Source organism: Puma concolor, chromosome A3 (assembly GCF_028749965.1).
Source record: "Puma concolor isolate L17-30 chromosome A3, mPumCon1.1.hap2, whole genome shotgun sequence".
In the NCBI taxonomy this organism is placed as follows: domain Eukaryota; kingdom Metazoa; phylum Chordata; class Mammalia; order Carnivora; family Felidae; genus Puma; species Puma concolor.
Window position 1 is genome coordinate 105239473 of NC_141669.1, and position 15895 is coordinate 105255367.

Below are 15895 nucleotides of genomic sequence, written 5' to 3' on the forward strand. Positions count from 1 at the left end.
ATAAATAAGAATTGGGTCAAGATGATGCAGTCAAAATGTACTTGAAAGAATCAGTCAAGGAAGTCAGAACAGAACAGCAAGGTTGGCCACTGGTTTTGAGGGAATGATAGGAGATTTTAAATAAGAATTTATTTAATAAATAAATAAATAAACAAATAAATAAGAATTTATTCCAGGAGCCAGGAACTCAGGCAGTGAAAATCAGGGTGAGATGGGTTAAAGTGAATAATTCAGGATATGTATGGGAATGTACAAAGGATATCTGGAACTATTCGATTGGTTTTGGCCATGAAAGACAGCACAATTCTGCTACTTAACACTAGAGCATTTATTCAGTTTAATATCTCAGCAGGTAATGTCAATGATCTCCTGGTCATTTCCAATGGACTTCCCATCTTTCTTAACTTCTGCCTTCACTTGACGCTCTGTACTGCTCATTCCATTTCTTAAAGTGCTCTATGAAGTGCCCCCATCTCTGTTTCTCTCCCTTGTTTGTTGACTCCTCATTTTCCATAGCAAATGAGTTGAAGCAGCAGAATTGTGGCGCCCAGCAGATTAAGCTGTACATTTTCCTGAGCTCCACACAAGCCCTCTGGGAGCTCCATTTGTCCATGTAATGTGTCCTGACTCTCCACCATGAAAACTTTTGCACTCTAAGCCAAAGAGAAGAAAATTTAGCAGCTCACATTTGCAAAGGCCTGTACAAATTATAAAGCACTATCACACACGGTCTCATTTTATTCTCACAATTCTCTGCGATGTATGTACAAGCAATTATTATCTCAATTCTAAATTTTTTTTAAATTTTATTTATTTAGAGAGAGCATGCACAAGTGGGGGAGGGGTAGTCAGGGAGGGAGAGAGAGAATCCTAAGCAGCCTCTACACTGTCAGCAAGAGCCTGAGGCAGAGCTTGATCTCATGGTTCGTGAGATCAAGACCTGAGCCAAAATCAAGAGTCCAACACTTAACTGCTTAACTGACTGAGCCATTCTATTTTAATTCTAAATTAATACATGAGAATTCTGACTGAGTTTTTCAGACTCCTGTAGTCTTCATGGTAGGAAAATAGGAACCAATGTCCTATTCCTTCCTTCACATGTTATCTTAAAAGAATCTGATTCATGCCCCTGAGTTTAAGCATTCTTTATGTATGTAGGACTGCTAATTTTATGTTATCAGTCCCATCTTCTCTCATGAGCTTGAGTCATATTCCTAGCTTCTTACTGAATACTCTCATCTGTAAGATCAAGGGATGTCAAACTGAACATATATATGCATCAGTTGATTTCCTCCACTCTTCTTCATCTCTTACATTCTTAATTAACAATCTCAGTAGGTGTCCTGCTTACTAAATTAGCACTCAGAAGGATCTTAGTTTCGTTCTCCTTTTCTGGCTTTTCTTCATCTTCCCAGCTCTATAGGCTCAGTCATGTACCTTTTCTCCTATCTATGCACTCACTTCTTGGTGATTTTATCCAGTTCTAGAACCTTGAGTGGCATTTATGTGTTAATGTCCTCATATTTACGTATTCAGCCCTGATTTATCTTTTAAACTTCAGCTTGTCCATCCGACTTCCTACTCAATACCTGAACATAAATATAAAGCAAATATGGATATAAAACCTAGCATGTACCAAGTAGAATTTGAGATTTTTAACTCCAATATGGCTCTCTTCCCCATATTAGTAAATGGCATCTACATTCACCTATTTCTTTAGGATAAAATCTTGTCTTATTTCACTAATCTCTTTCCCGTGAACATCTCATGTGTGAGCAAATGTTGCTCTATTTTCAATACTTTTTCTAAATTCACCCACTTCTCAACCTCTACAGTTGAAGCCACCATCATCTTTCACTTAGGCTCTTACAGTAGCCTCCTAGTTTGTCTCCTATTTTTTCATATAGCTATCACAATGGCACTTGCAAAAAAAAAAAAAATCTTTCTCAAAAAACGTTTAATGGCTCCTATGACTTTTAGAAGTCCTTCTCCTAACCTACAAGATCAGGCTTCTGGCCACCTCTTGAAACTCATTTCCCAACACTCTCCTTATACTTATTTCCATTATAATCACACTGGCCTTCTTGTTGTTCGTTGTACAATCAAATGAACTTCCACCTCAGGACCTTTGTATTTGCTATTACCTTTACCTGAAACATTCTTCCCCAGATCTTCTCATGTCTCACCTCCTCAAATGCTACTTTTCCAAAGGAGTCTTCTCTGACAATCCAAATTAGCTAATCATGCTAATCTCCAATTCACTATCATTCTTTATTCTCTTACCCTGAATTATTTTTCTTCATAGCACTTTTCTCCTCTTGACATTATATATTTGTTTATATATATTATGTATAATATATATGTCTATATCTCTATCTATCTATCTATCTCTATATAAAGGTAACAGTTTTTAATGACATTAGTGTTTCCTTTGGGTAAAGTATTTTTTTGTTTCTAAATAATGTGCAGATATTGCTAATTCTTGACTCATAAAATAGACTATCATTGGGTTTATTGTTACGATCAATGATAATCAAGCTCTCTTATATTACCCCTTTACCCTTTCCCCATCCTCTCAATGCCATGACTTTTTGTTAAATGATGATTCAGTTATTAATATGAATAGGTTAGCATTGTTAATCCCACACAATGAGTATGCTGCTTCTTTTGCATAATATCCCACTTTACTTGAAGAAGGTTTTAAGAGCTTCTATAGAGGAAATAAAGATGGTTGCTTACAAAGAAACACGAATTACATCAACACCAGACTTCTCATCAGCAAATCTGGATGATAGGAGGGCAATGGAATAAATCTTGAAGTGTTAGAAGAAAAATAAGTTGCAGTCTATAAATCTCTATTAAGCTAAAATGTTGATAAGGAATTAAGGTCAAAATAAAGACATTTCCAGAAATACACAGATTCAGGATGCTTACTTCCTGTGCACTCAGTCTGCAAATAAAAATATTTTCTGAGGATTGTACCCCAGAAAAACAACAATACACAAAAAAACACACAAAATGCAGAAGGCTAGGGATTTAGTAAATGTTAGAACTAATGAAGGATTTACTTCTCCTAGGATCAAAACTAGGAAGCAAGTACAGAAATAAAACAGTAAAAATTAGATAACTTAACAAATAGTGTAATTTAAAAGGTGTATTAGTCTGACAATGACATAGGTCTCTGAACAATAATAAAAATAAAAGTGTCCTATAAATGTCAGGAAAAATGAAAGCTTACCATACATTTTTGGTCCAAATATGACACAATTTTGAGCAATTTTTTAAAAAATGTTTATTCATTTTTGAGAGACAGATGGAGTGAGAGCAGGGGAGAGGCAAAGAGAGAGGGAACCACAGAATTTGAAGTGGGCTCCAGGCTCTGGGCTGTCAGCACAGAGCCTGACATGGGGCTCAAACCCACGAACTGTGAGACCATGACCTGATCCGAAGTCGTATGCTTAACTAACTGAGCCACTCAGGAGCCCCCAGTTTTGAGCAATTTTTGATGGAGCTTAAGGAAAGAGCTTCTGTTTGTCCTTTTTGTTTGATTATTTTCTTTGTGTGAAGATTTGGTGTCATAGGAATATTTAAAGAGTCACTGCTTGGTTCTGCAGTGAATAGTATTTATATGATCATAATGCTATAAATGCTATTTATTGATTTTTAAAGTTTATAATCAAGTGGTAGATCAAGCACAAGAAACTTCACTATGTTTTCCTAACAGAATCTAAATGTTATGAGTCCTAAACTATAAAAGTGGTGATAGAACTGTCAGAATGTGGTAGTTAAAGGAGGGAGCTGAGGAGGGGATAAGGTGGAGAGGTGTCATTTAATATACAAGCCCCAATTTACTAATTTTCTGTGGTAAAGGTTTAAGAGAATTACTCTAAAGTTGATAGAAGAAAGAAATAAGGTTTAATCATATTACATGATTATATACAAAGTTGTATATAAAATCAATCAACAGAAAACAAAAATTCAATGAAAGTAACAAAGTTTGGGTGTTTGAATAAGAGAGAAAGAGCCAGGGCACCTGGGTGGCTCAGTTGGTTAAGCATCTGACTTCAGCTGATGTCATGATCTCAGGGCTCGTGGATTTGAGTCCTACATCAGGCTGTGCTGACAGCTCAGAGCATGGAGCCTGCTTTGGATTCTGTGTCTCCCTCTCTCTCTGCCCCTCCCCCACTCATGCTCTGTCTCTCTCTCTCTCTCAAAAATAAATCAACATTTTTTAAAAAAATTTTAAAAAGAGAGAAAGAGTCAATTAGATGATGTTCTAATCTTTAAAAAGGAGAGTTAATACATACTATTCAAATTTCATGCATCAAGAATAGAAGTATGTAATTTAAAATTAAAGTTATAAACAACAAGAAGAACTTAAAATTGAAATATTTAAAGATAGTTCCTTTGGGAAAGAATAAAGACAAAGACTCATGATTTTATATTTTTTTAATTTCTCATTTTTTAATGTGAATATATTAACTCTTAAAAAGAATAGAGATAGAGGTGCCTGAGTGTCTCAGTTGATTGAGCGTTCAACTCTTGATTTCAGCTCAGGTCACGATCCCAGAGTAGTGAGCCCTCTATTGGGTTCCACATGCTGAATGTGGAACCTGCCTCAGATTCTATCTCTCCCTCTGCTCCTCTTTCCCACTCACACACATGCTCTCTCGCTCTCTCAAATAAAAAAAAGTAAAAAAAAAAATAGAGATAACAAAATTATGAAATTATTTCAAAATGCTTTTAAAGAGGCACACTTGGTTTGTGTGGGCTGGAGTGTTCTCCCTAAATGACTATCTTATAATACCTTGGCAATTCTAAAATCTTATTTTCTCAGTCTGTTAAAATGCTATCCACTTTTATAGTGGAGAATAAAAATGAATATTGAAATGTGTTTTTAACCCTTTAGCTAAAGAGAGAGTCTGGATTAAAATTGAAAAGTGAGATGTGAAAGGTAATATCTGGGCAGAAGTCTGGTTGAGAGTCAACATCTCAATAATATAATTGTGTTTATGGGAGAGCCAGTTTTGAATGGTGGAGTAAGGACCTCCAAAATATGTTACTCCATAAAAGCAATAAACTCACTGGCAAAAATTGTCAAAACCAAACAGACTTTGTAGAACTCTGGAAATTAACTAAAGCTATGCAACAATTTGAAGAGCATGTATTAAAAAAAAAAAAAAAAGACAAAAAGCCTAGATCTAAGTAAGAACAGCAAATTTTTTACCATTTAACTTTCTCTATTCCCACCCCCCTCTCCTCAGTTCTGTGGTAGCCCTGAAAGCCTAGCAGCCTAGAAGACAATGAAGGTGGGGGACATAATTGATTTGGAGCTCCCCAGAAGCCCCATCCAAAGAGAATTGTCATTACTTTACTTGTTTGAAAGTTTCCTGGAAACTACCACTCTCAGTGCTTGTCTTTGAAATGACTCAGAACTCAGTGTGAACAGTGTTTTCCCCAGGGCATTTGTCAAAAACAGTCAGTAGCAAATGTTTAACATAACAGCTGCCTGAGGCAGTAATAATAGTTGGGGCAAACAAGATGCTGACAAAGAAACTTAAAAGGAAATGCTGAGAAGTGAGATGCACATAGGGGCTTTGAAAAACTCCAATATATTCCTGGGAATCTAGATATTCATACAGATGTATAGGGCTGTGCACATGCCCTGAAAAGATCTGAGAAGGACTTATGCTCTGCATGATCTTGAGATTCTGCAAAAGCAGGAAGTAAAGACTAAGGTAGTGTTGTAAACTGCCTGCTAGAGTGTTGAAACACTACCCTAACACACAGAGGTTCTCTGCAAAGACTGTGAGACCTATTGGTTCAAGGCATTTAAGGAAATCTGTCCATTCATTAGCTGACCACTAAGTTAGCTGAACAGAGACTTTGGACCACACACAATAAAGAATACAGATTTTACTGGAGTGGTTTAGGAAAATCACTAAACTAACAAACAGTGGCTGTAATAAATGCTAGGAGTAGTGGTGGTGACAGAATCTGATTTCCAGAGTTGTCACATTATACTATTTTAAATGTACAGTTTTTAACTAAGTATTGAAGCATGTAAAGAAATATGGCCCATAAGCAGGAGGAAAATGATCAATAGAGACTTCCCATGAGGACACTTAGACACTGGACTAACTGGGCAAAAAATTAAGTTGGTGATTATCAGTATGTCAAGAACTAAAAGAACTAACTCATGTCTACAGAACTAAAGGAAACTATTAGAAAAATAACTCAACCAAATAGAGAATATCAATAAAGAGATAGATATTATTTTTAAAAAGAACCAAATAGAAATTCCAGAGCTTAAAAGTATAGTAACTGAAATGAAAAATTCATTAGAGAAGGACAGTAGTAGATTTGAGTTGGCCGAAGAAAGAACTAGCAAATTTAAAGATAGGTCAATTGAGGTACCTGGGTGGCTCAGTCGATTAAGCATCCGACTTTGGTTCAGGTCATGATCTCATGGTTTGTGGGTTCAAGCCTGCATTGGGCTCTGTGCTGATAGCTCAGAGACTTGAGCCTGCTTCAGGTTCTGTGTCTCCCTCTCTCTCTGCTCCTCCCCCACTCAAGCTCTGTCTCTCTCTCTCAAAAATAAACTTTAAATTTTTTTAAAAAATAAATAAAGATAGGTCAATTAAAATTATTCAGTCTGAGAAACAGAAAGTAAAAAGAATTTAAAAAATTAATAGAACCTTGGAGACAAGTGGGACACCATCAAGTGTACCAAATATGCATAAAGGGAGTATAAGAAAGTGAGAAGAGAAAGGGATAGGAAGAATATTTGAAGGAATTATGGCCAAAACATCCCAAATTTGGAAAATTACATTAATCTAAATAATTAAGAAACTTACTGAACTTCAAGTAGGAAAACTCAAGGAGATACAAAGAAAAAATCTTGAAAACAGATACAGAAGTGATTCATCTCATATAAGCCATCCTGAATAAGATTAACAGCTGATTTTTCATCAGAAACCATGAAGACAATGGTATGATATATTCAAAGTGTTGAAAGAAAAAGACTTCCAAGCAAGAATTTTGTATTAGCAAAACTATCACTCAAAAAAGAAATTAAGACATTCCTAGATAACAAAAACACCTGAGAAATTTGTTGTAGCACAACTGCCTTACATGAAGTACTAAGCACTGGGCAACCACTAAGAAAATAACTAGAAAACATAGTAAAAGAAACAAAATGACAATGAAATTAAAATGGTACACTAGAAAATATCTAACACAAAAGAAGGCAGTTGGAGTAAAGGAAAAAGACATAAGGCATGTAGAAAACAAATAACAATAGGGCAGACATAAAGCCTACCTCATCAATTGTATTAAATGTAAATGGATAAAACACTTGAATCAAAAGACAGAAATTGGTTAAATTGTTCAAATATCCAACTATATGCTGGCTATAAGAGACCCAGTTTATAGTCAAAGATACAAATAGATTGAAAGTAAAAAAGACATAAAAAGATAATGCAAACAAATATAAGAGAACCAGACTGACCATACTGATAACAGATAAAATAGGTCTTCAGACACAAATTATTACTAGAGACAAAGAAGGACATTTTATAATAATAAAAGTGTCAATTGCTCAAGAAGACATAATAATATATACACCACAGCAAAACCACAAATATACTGAAGGGAAAAATAGATACTTCCAACAATAATAGTTGGAGACTTCAACACTCTGTTTTCAATGTATATAGAAGACCTTAATAGAAGATCAATAACATTCAAAGACTTGAACAACACTAAAACACACTAGACCTAACAGACATCTATACAACATTCCACCCAACAACAGAATACACAATTTTCTTAAGTGCATATTGCCTTCTCTTCTGTGCTCATATGTCCAAATCTCTCCCTTTCATAAGGATACATGAAGGCTGATTTCATTTAAGCCTTACCCCAGAAAACCTAGGATAATCTCATCTCAAGGTCCCTAACTTAATCACATCTGCAAGACACTTTTTCTAAATGAAATAATGTTTATAGGTTCCAGAAATTAGAACCTGGTATCATTGGGAGACATCATTCAGCCTACTAGAGGGAGCTTTTTAAAAACACTCATGCTTGTGTACCATTTCCAGAAATTCTAATTTAATTAGGTAGAAGTAGCCCTGGACATTGATAATGTTTTTAAAGCCTCCCAAATGTATCCAGTATTTCAAACTATTGCTGTGGGTAAGCCGTTGATAAATTGGTGAATAGGAGTTACCTTGTTTATTTTCTTTTTGTTTCATTCTATTCACTCAATCTTTTAATTAAATCCCTTTTTCCTTTTAAGACCTTAGCAGAGCTAACCTGCTGCCTTGGTAGTTTCTATTAAAAATGGATCACCATTTATTAACTAATTAATATTAAATTCGTGTTAAATTAATTTATGTTCACCAAGCTAAAAAATACTAAAGTAATTTTAAAAAGAACTAAGGTAGGGTTTCAGACACATTGCCTGGTGGTTATAGAAATCTTGTGGGGAAAGAGAGGATATTTCTGGCATGGGAGAGCTGCAGTATACTATGGAAATCATTCTAGACTGGGATCAAGATTTATTTTTATTTCTTTAACAAACATATATCAAATGTTATATATTGCTGGCATAGTTTAAACACTTTACAGATGTAATTCCCTACAATATCATGAAGTTTGTACTATTATAATGTCCATTGGACAAATGAGTACACCAAGACACGAAACAGTTAAGTATCTTCCCAAGGACCCTGTAATAAGTGCCTAGGCAGCCCAGCACCAGAACAACCATGTGCAAACACTAACCCCTGTTCTTTTGTACCTTCTCAGCAATACTGTATCTTCCCATTTCTGCTCTGCTGTATCTGTGCTATGTGGTTTTTGAAAACCGGTTTACCTCTCTGGGCTTGTTTTCTCATTTTTAAAATAGAATATGTTTCTACTTGGAGGTTGATATCATTTTACACAAAGGGTCCAACCAATTGCTTTCTGACTGACAGAAGCATTCTTTTATTTTTCTGACTCCCACCCCCTGCCGTTTCTATTAATTTGCATGCTAGGCTGTCACAGTCTGAGTCAAGGACTGAAAAACATGAGTATCATAGAAAGTCCAGGTTGGAGTAAATCTCTGAAATAGCCTGGTCTGTTCATTTCACAGGTAAAAAAATACTGAGACAGAGCAAGATAGGACCAGTCTTCTAACTCCCAGACAGTGACTTCTGCCACTTGAGTACATGAATTACTGGGGATTAGTTAAGATGAAAATTATGATTCAGCAGATCCATGGTGGTGCCTGAAATTCTGTATTTCTAACAAGCTCCTAGATGATGCTGATGCTCCTGGTCCACATTTTGAATAATGAGGTTTTGATAGAACCCAAAACTTCAGGTCTATGTTATACTTGGGAAAAATAATGTTCACCCAAATCTCTGGGGTCATGACCAATATTATCTTATGAAACTCCATTTGGCTTGTGACCATGGAAACAAGTACAATTACGAACAATTTTGAAATTTGGAGTTTGGAAAATGACCATGTCACGAGTGATGAGGAACAGAAGAGAGAGTGGAAGCTGAGAGCTGAGTGAGGACTTGTGTGGGGTCAGCAAGCTTAGAACATGGGGTGGCTTTGTATATCAGGAATATGTTTCTCACAAGTTATAGAAATCCAAATTTCAATAACTTAGGCAAAAAAGGCAACGTATTGACACAATTAAAACCTCTAGCGTTAGGTCTGGCTTCAAGCAAAGCTAGATTCAGGTGCTCAAACAATGTCATCAAAAATTAATCTCTTAACATCTGTGTGTTGACTTCATTCTCAGATAGACTCCACTAGCTGTGCTCAATAGCAGAAAAGAGCATGCTGCTTTTCTAATAGTTCCAACAAATATCCCTGACTATTCTTTTCATTGGCTAGTCCTGGGTTATGTGCTTCTTCCAGAACCAGTCACTATGACTGGAAGGGTGTTGTGCTCTAATTCGGTACCTGGGTCACATGGCCATTCCCATGATAAATCCCATTCAAAAGACATGGACTGGGAGTTGGGGAGGAGAATGGTCTCTGAGTGAGGTCAACAGGAAGGGGAATGGATGCTAAGTAAGCAAAAATAATAGATGCTCATTCTAGAGAGTGGGGCCAGTTGAGCAACTGAAGGTATTAAAAGCTTGGCTGGGATGTCAGAGGCTCAGCAAGGTGCTGGGACTTGAAGGGTTAATTCACCTACTAGTGAAAATCTGGCTACAGATGCTATTTCAATGATATGAGTCTATTTTGATTTTTCCTAAAAAAGTGCTTCTGAGATTCTGACTCAGGAGGTCTAGGGTGGAGTCCCAAGAGTCCACACTTCTAACAAACTCCCAAGTGATGCTGATGCTGCTGGTTCATGGACCACATTTTGGTGTGGCACTGTGTTGAAGCATCAACTCCAATCATCTCTAGCTGTGGTGTATTCCCAAGCTTGATTGCCCTTCCCTTGAAATCCTTCCCTTCTAGTCCCTTCTAGGGGTTAGAAGCTTTTTATATGCCCTTACTAGGCTCTGTCCTGCTGTCAGTCGTCTCTCTCAGGGACTAAATGGAGATCGAGGCATCCTTTCTGTCAGAATCATTGGCTTCATCATTTCCCTATTCCAGGTCTGTACAGATTTAAGGCATTGGACCAAAGGAGGTCCCTGGCTTAGGGTCCAAGGAAGGTTAGTTTGCTGGCTCATGGTCAGCATTTCATTTAATGAAGAAGTCAGAGATTACTCCATTTCCTGCTGCTCACTTATTGTTCTTTGGTCATAGACTAGAGAGACTTGTCAAACCCCAAATGACTGCAGTTGCATGAGTGGACCCTGCTGAGGCAATTCAGATGAGCAGTACTTCCCAGTTGATCCACAGGTTGACAAGCATACCAAACGGCTGTTTATGAGCCCCTGAATTTGAGGAATTTTGCAAGACTGCATTATTGTGGCATTAGATTACCAAAAGGCTATCTATGTGAACTTGGGCAAGTTTCTAACTCTCTATAAGACTCTTCCTTTGTAAAAGGGGGAAAAACTTACAGAGAATTATGTGAATATTAAATAAGGAATGTGAAAAACTTTAAAACATTTTTTTAATTTATTATGACAGAGAGAAAGAGAGAGAGAACCCAGCACAGAACCCCACACAGGGCTTCATCCCATGAACTGTGAGATCATTACCTGAGCTAAAATCAAGAGTTGAATGCTTAACTGACTGAGCTACCCAGGTGCCCCAGGAATGTGAAAAACTTAACACAGTATTCCAGTAAGTGGCAGAATTAGAACTACAGTTTCCCTTTCTAAAGCTGGTATTCAAAAAGCCTTATAGAGAAGGAAACTTTCTGGTAGAATAAAGAAGAGATAATGTGAGAGTCCAAAGAGAGAAAGAAACAGTGATCTCTGCTTGGTGTCATACACTTTCCAGTGTCCTTTACTGTATTTTATAGCATTCTATCTTTCCGACCAACGTATATGCTAAGTTTTTTTATTCTCTTTTTATAGACAAAAAAATCATGACTCAGAAAAGTTAGCTGACTTTTGTTAGTCAGACAGCTAATAGTGGAGGCACTGCGCTTTAATATTAGGTTTTTCCCATTCTAATGACCTTGCCCTTTTCCACTCTGAAAATCCGATTCAAACCTTAATCACATTACAGTTTTCATTAAAATATTGTATAAAGGGCTTCCACTACAGAGTAAGAAAACTGATGTCATAGCCAAATCTTTCAAGTTTTATTTTTGCTTTTCCATTTGACTTAACAGATTTTTCTTCTTTCTTTCTAGAATCAATCTTTCTCCTTCTCTCCCTAAATTTCTCTCTTTCTCCATGTCTTCATCTCTGTCTCTGTGTCTCTTTCTCTCTCTCTCCTTGCTGCCTTCAGATCCCTGTAGTTAACATCAAGTAGAAAACAAATGACTCAGCAAGCTGGATGTTAATCTCAATGGTTTATTTTTTCTTAAAGGGGAAAAAAAAAGATCTTAGCAGCATATCTAGAAAGAAGGGAATGAAAATTTTAAGCCTCTTGTAGGAAAAGCATCATAGATATACATAGCCTATATAGCATTTTTTAGTTCAACCATGCAAAAAAAAGAGGCCCCGCCTCACAGCAGAGCTTAAATAAATCTCTACATACCATTTATGCTCACATGAACAAGCTATTTTTTCTTCCTATGTTTAATGCCTATAGGAAATCCAGGCTAGTACTGACTTTGTCAAATTTGATCCCTTGCCTCTGTCTAACTCTTGATCTGCATATATATGGCTTTTTTATTTTTATTCACAAAAACAAAGGGCTCAGAACTCATTGTTTCCATTTTGAGCCATATGACCTGAATTTGGATGATATTGGTCACGACAGGCTAGATTGTACTGCAGTAACAAACACCTTCATATTCATAATGGCTTAATATAATAAAAGTTGGTTCTTTTACTTGCTGTTTGTCTGATACAAATTAGCAGGGCCTTTCTTCATCATAATCACTAATGGATTTCCATGAATGGAAACTCCCATGTGGGCTTCCATGATTGTCATCATGAGGAGAAAGGAGGAATCGGCCAAGCACAGGAACTTAAATGCTAACACTGGAAGAGACATACATCACTCCTGCTCATATTTAACCACGCAAACAAGTTATCTGGCCTCTCTTACTTTAGGGAGTGGTGAAGTGGATCTCCCATATTCCTGGAGAAATAGAGCTGAAATTTTTATGAACATCTCTAATAACTAGCCCAGATGGCCTCTCTGATGATTAGGTAGGATTCTTGCCTCTCCTGGACCAATGACAAAATAGGTTCCTGGCCAATTCACTTTTCTTTTGGGTAAATTAACTTCTCTTGGGGAAAAAAAATGATGCCATATCTTATTATACAGCTTAGAGGTTAACATGTATGAGGAGTACAAATGTTTCACTGCTTTGAATATTTTAAAATAGAATTTTATTTTTTGAATGATACATGTTTGGAGATAATACCCAAAAGGTAGGCAAGGTTCCTTTTCAGTTCATTCTTGCTTCTACTCTTATCTGAAAAGGGTCTCACATTGCTTGTTCTCTCTCTCTCTCTGTCTCTCTTTCTGGGACATGTCAGGAGATATTAGATCTGTTGTTTTATTTAACCTCTAATCTATAACGATGGCTGAGTTCCAGGCAGTTAAAACTTCCTTCATATTAGAGATGAGAAATTTAGCTTTCCAAGGTAGACTGACCCTTCAAATATGTAAATTTATTTTAAGAAACTGCATGTATATATCTAAATTTTAGCAAAACACAGGTCCTCTTTTGATATCCTAAAAGGAGTTTATTGTATCTTCTACCATATAGGCTTGAGATAACTTGATCCAGAAAACTGGACACACTATATGGAAGCAGTTTCTAGAACAGTTCTGTCCAGTAGAATTTTCTGTGATGCCAGAAAATATTTTATAGCTGCATTGTTCAGTTGGGGTAGCCACTAGCCACATGTAGCTATTTAACACTTGATATGTGGTTAGTGTGACTGAGGAACTGCATTTTGAATTTTGTTTAATTTTAATTAATTTAAATTTGAATGTTAATAGCCACATGTGGCTAGTGACTGCTGTATTGAGTAGTACATTTCTAGAAGTTGGGCTTTCAACAAATGTTTATTATTGTTGAATTTTAAAAAAACATGAAAATGCATCCTTAACTTGAAACAAAAGAAACTCATGTGTGTATCTCTGGTGTGTTTGCTGAAAACCTGAGACTGCCACAGGGATAGTTTCTAATTCTGGGATATGGGCATCTTGAGATTCTATCAACCTGCAGAATCATTTCTTTGGGAGTGGACTCGGGGTTAGGCCATCCTGGGTGTCAGTGTTGGACCATGGGATAGGTGGAGGGAATGTCAGCAATTGTTCTAGAGCAGAACTATAATGCCAGTCATTGTGGTGGCCTTAATATCTTCTCCTGTTAAGGCCATGGGCTCAGTCCGCTTGTGCTGAAAAAGATCTGAGTTTCACAAACACACAATCATCTCTTTACCTACTCTCACTACCATCCTTCTGCAACACCAATGGGGTTCAAAGTTGATAGTTTTACCTCCTTCACCTCCATTTAATAAACCTTCCCCATCATTTCTGTGAAATGACAAATGCTGTTTCTTAAAACTTTTCTAAAGCATTAAACAAACATAATTTTACCATTACCCTCCCCCCCATACAGACACAAAAATCAAACCATATAGATCATGCCTCCTCAATATAGATGTTTGGGAATGAGCACTGACCACCAACATCAAGACAAAGCAGTTGGGAATATATCCTCTTTTCTGATTTGTTCAGGATCTCCAATCCTTAGTAGGTGCCATCCACTGTGCTGAGCGCTGAGGGTATAGAGGGGAATTACACAAGGTCCCTCTTTCAGGGAGGTCCCAGCAACTAGTAAGACATAGACATATAAAGAGTTAATTCATGATAAAACATAGTGGTAGTATGAGGTACTAGGGAACACAGGATAAGCAGTGACACAATAGGAATATTCAAAGTGAGATTATTATTTCCCTTAGTTACTTGGAATTCAGAGAAAGAAATATATCCAAAAATGTTTATGGCTGACACTGGCTCAGTATTATTCAATCCTGTTCCTTCTTTATAGTCTCACAGATTACATTATCCAACCTCACTTTTATTTCGTCTGGGGCCATGCATTCTGGCCACAAGATTCTGGACAATGCATCTTCCAAGACTGACATGTCTGCTATAAAACCTCCTGTTTTATTATTCATGTTCTCTCTTATAGAAACCATGGAAGCCAAATGCAGGGGACACTAGCACCATAAAATGAATGAAGCTGAGTGCTTGAAACACTGCTAGGAGGAGACACCAGGAACACTTCATGAATCTAGTTGGAGCATTATGTAAGAAATAAGCTTTTATGGTGTTAAGCCACTATAATTTCGGGCATTTTTTGTTATAATATCAATTGTCCTTACCAATACATTGTCCAATTGGCTTTAACTTGGATATCAGATATAATCACAGAATTTTAGAACCTAGAAAGCTCTCAGTCTATTTAATCTCTTTATTTCACAGAAGAAGAAATGAAGCAACTTGCCCAAGTTCATACAGCCAGTTTTGGGATATAGCAAGACTAGAATCCAATTCTCAGGCAAAGGCTGGTTCCACCAGGCCAAACTTGCCTCTATTAGTCTATACGTACTGTTCAGCATTCTTGTATGACTGCATGAAACATAAAGAGGTGGAATTTTATGGAAAATGAAAGTTGTCTCTATGAGGAAAGGAACATTGAGATTTGTCAAAAGGGATGTATTTTGATATTTGCATAAAGTGCTGAATTTAAAACATGGCTAGATTTATTTATCAGGACAATTTTATGTTTATCATCAGAAAAGTGCCTTATGATTTCATTTTTTTTTTGTTTGTTTGTTTCACTATGCCTGGTATTTGAATTTATCCATTGCCAAGAGGTGAAAGGTTGAAATTCTTTGAGTACAACATATGGGTTCATCAATTTCTGAGAAAAATAGGCTGTAACCTTGCTGACCTTCAATGTCATGAGATTGAACTCTGAGTTTCCTAGCCCATGGACTAAATCTATCGCACCTATAATTTCTAGGATAAAATGGGACAAAATAACACAGGATAATTGAATTGCTGTGACAGATGCTGTTGCTTACACGATCAATTTCTATTCTCCCCTTCTATCACAGATACCAAATCTTGATACATTTGTGTGGCAACAAGCCTAGTCCAGGTGATGAATGGTGATGAATGCAGACCAGACGTGGCAGTTGTGGTCTCCTTAGCAAATGATTTGTCTAGAAGTAGGAGTAGAACCAAATTATGGCCAATGAAATATAACTAAAAATTTGCTGCAGGCTTTTGGGAAATATTTTGCTCTTTGCTAAGAAGGAGGTGCTAAGGAAAAACC

At 36.6% G+C, this 15895-nt stretch overlaps 1 long non-coding RNA gene across 1 annotated transcript; it reads right to left on the reverse strand.

Annotated features, from left to right (window-relative positions):
• Window positions 1–298: 298 nt before the first annotated feature.
• On the reverse strand, window positions 299–14362 carry LOC147582635 (uncharacterized). Its single transcript, XR_015248763.1, has 3 exons — window positions 14232–14362; window positions 1529–1589; window positions 299–653 (listed from the first exon to the last, which is right to left on the reverse strand). It is a non-coding gene; the product is annotated as an uncharacterized LOC147582635 (long non-coding RNA).
• Between the last annotated feature and the right edge of the window lie 1533 nt (window positions 14363–15895).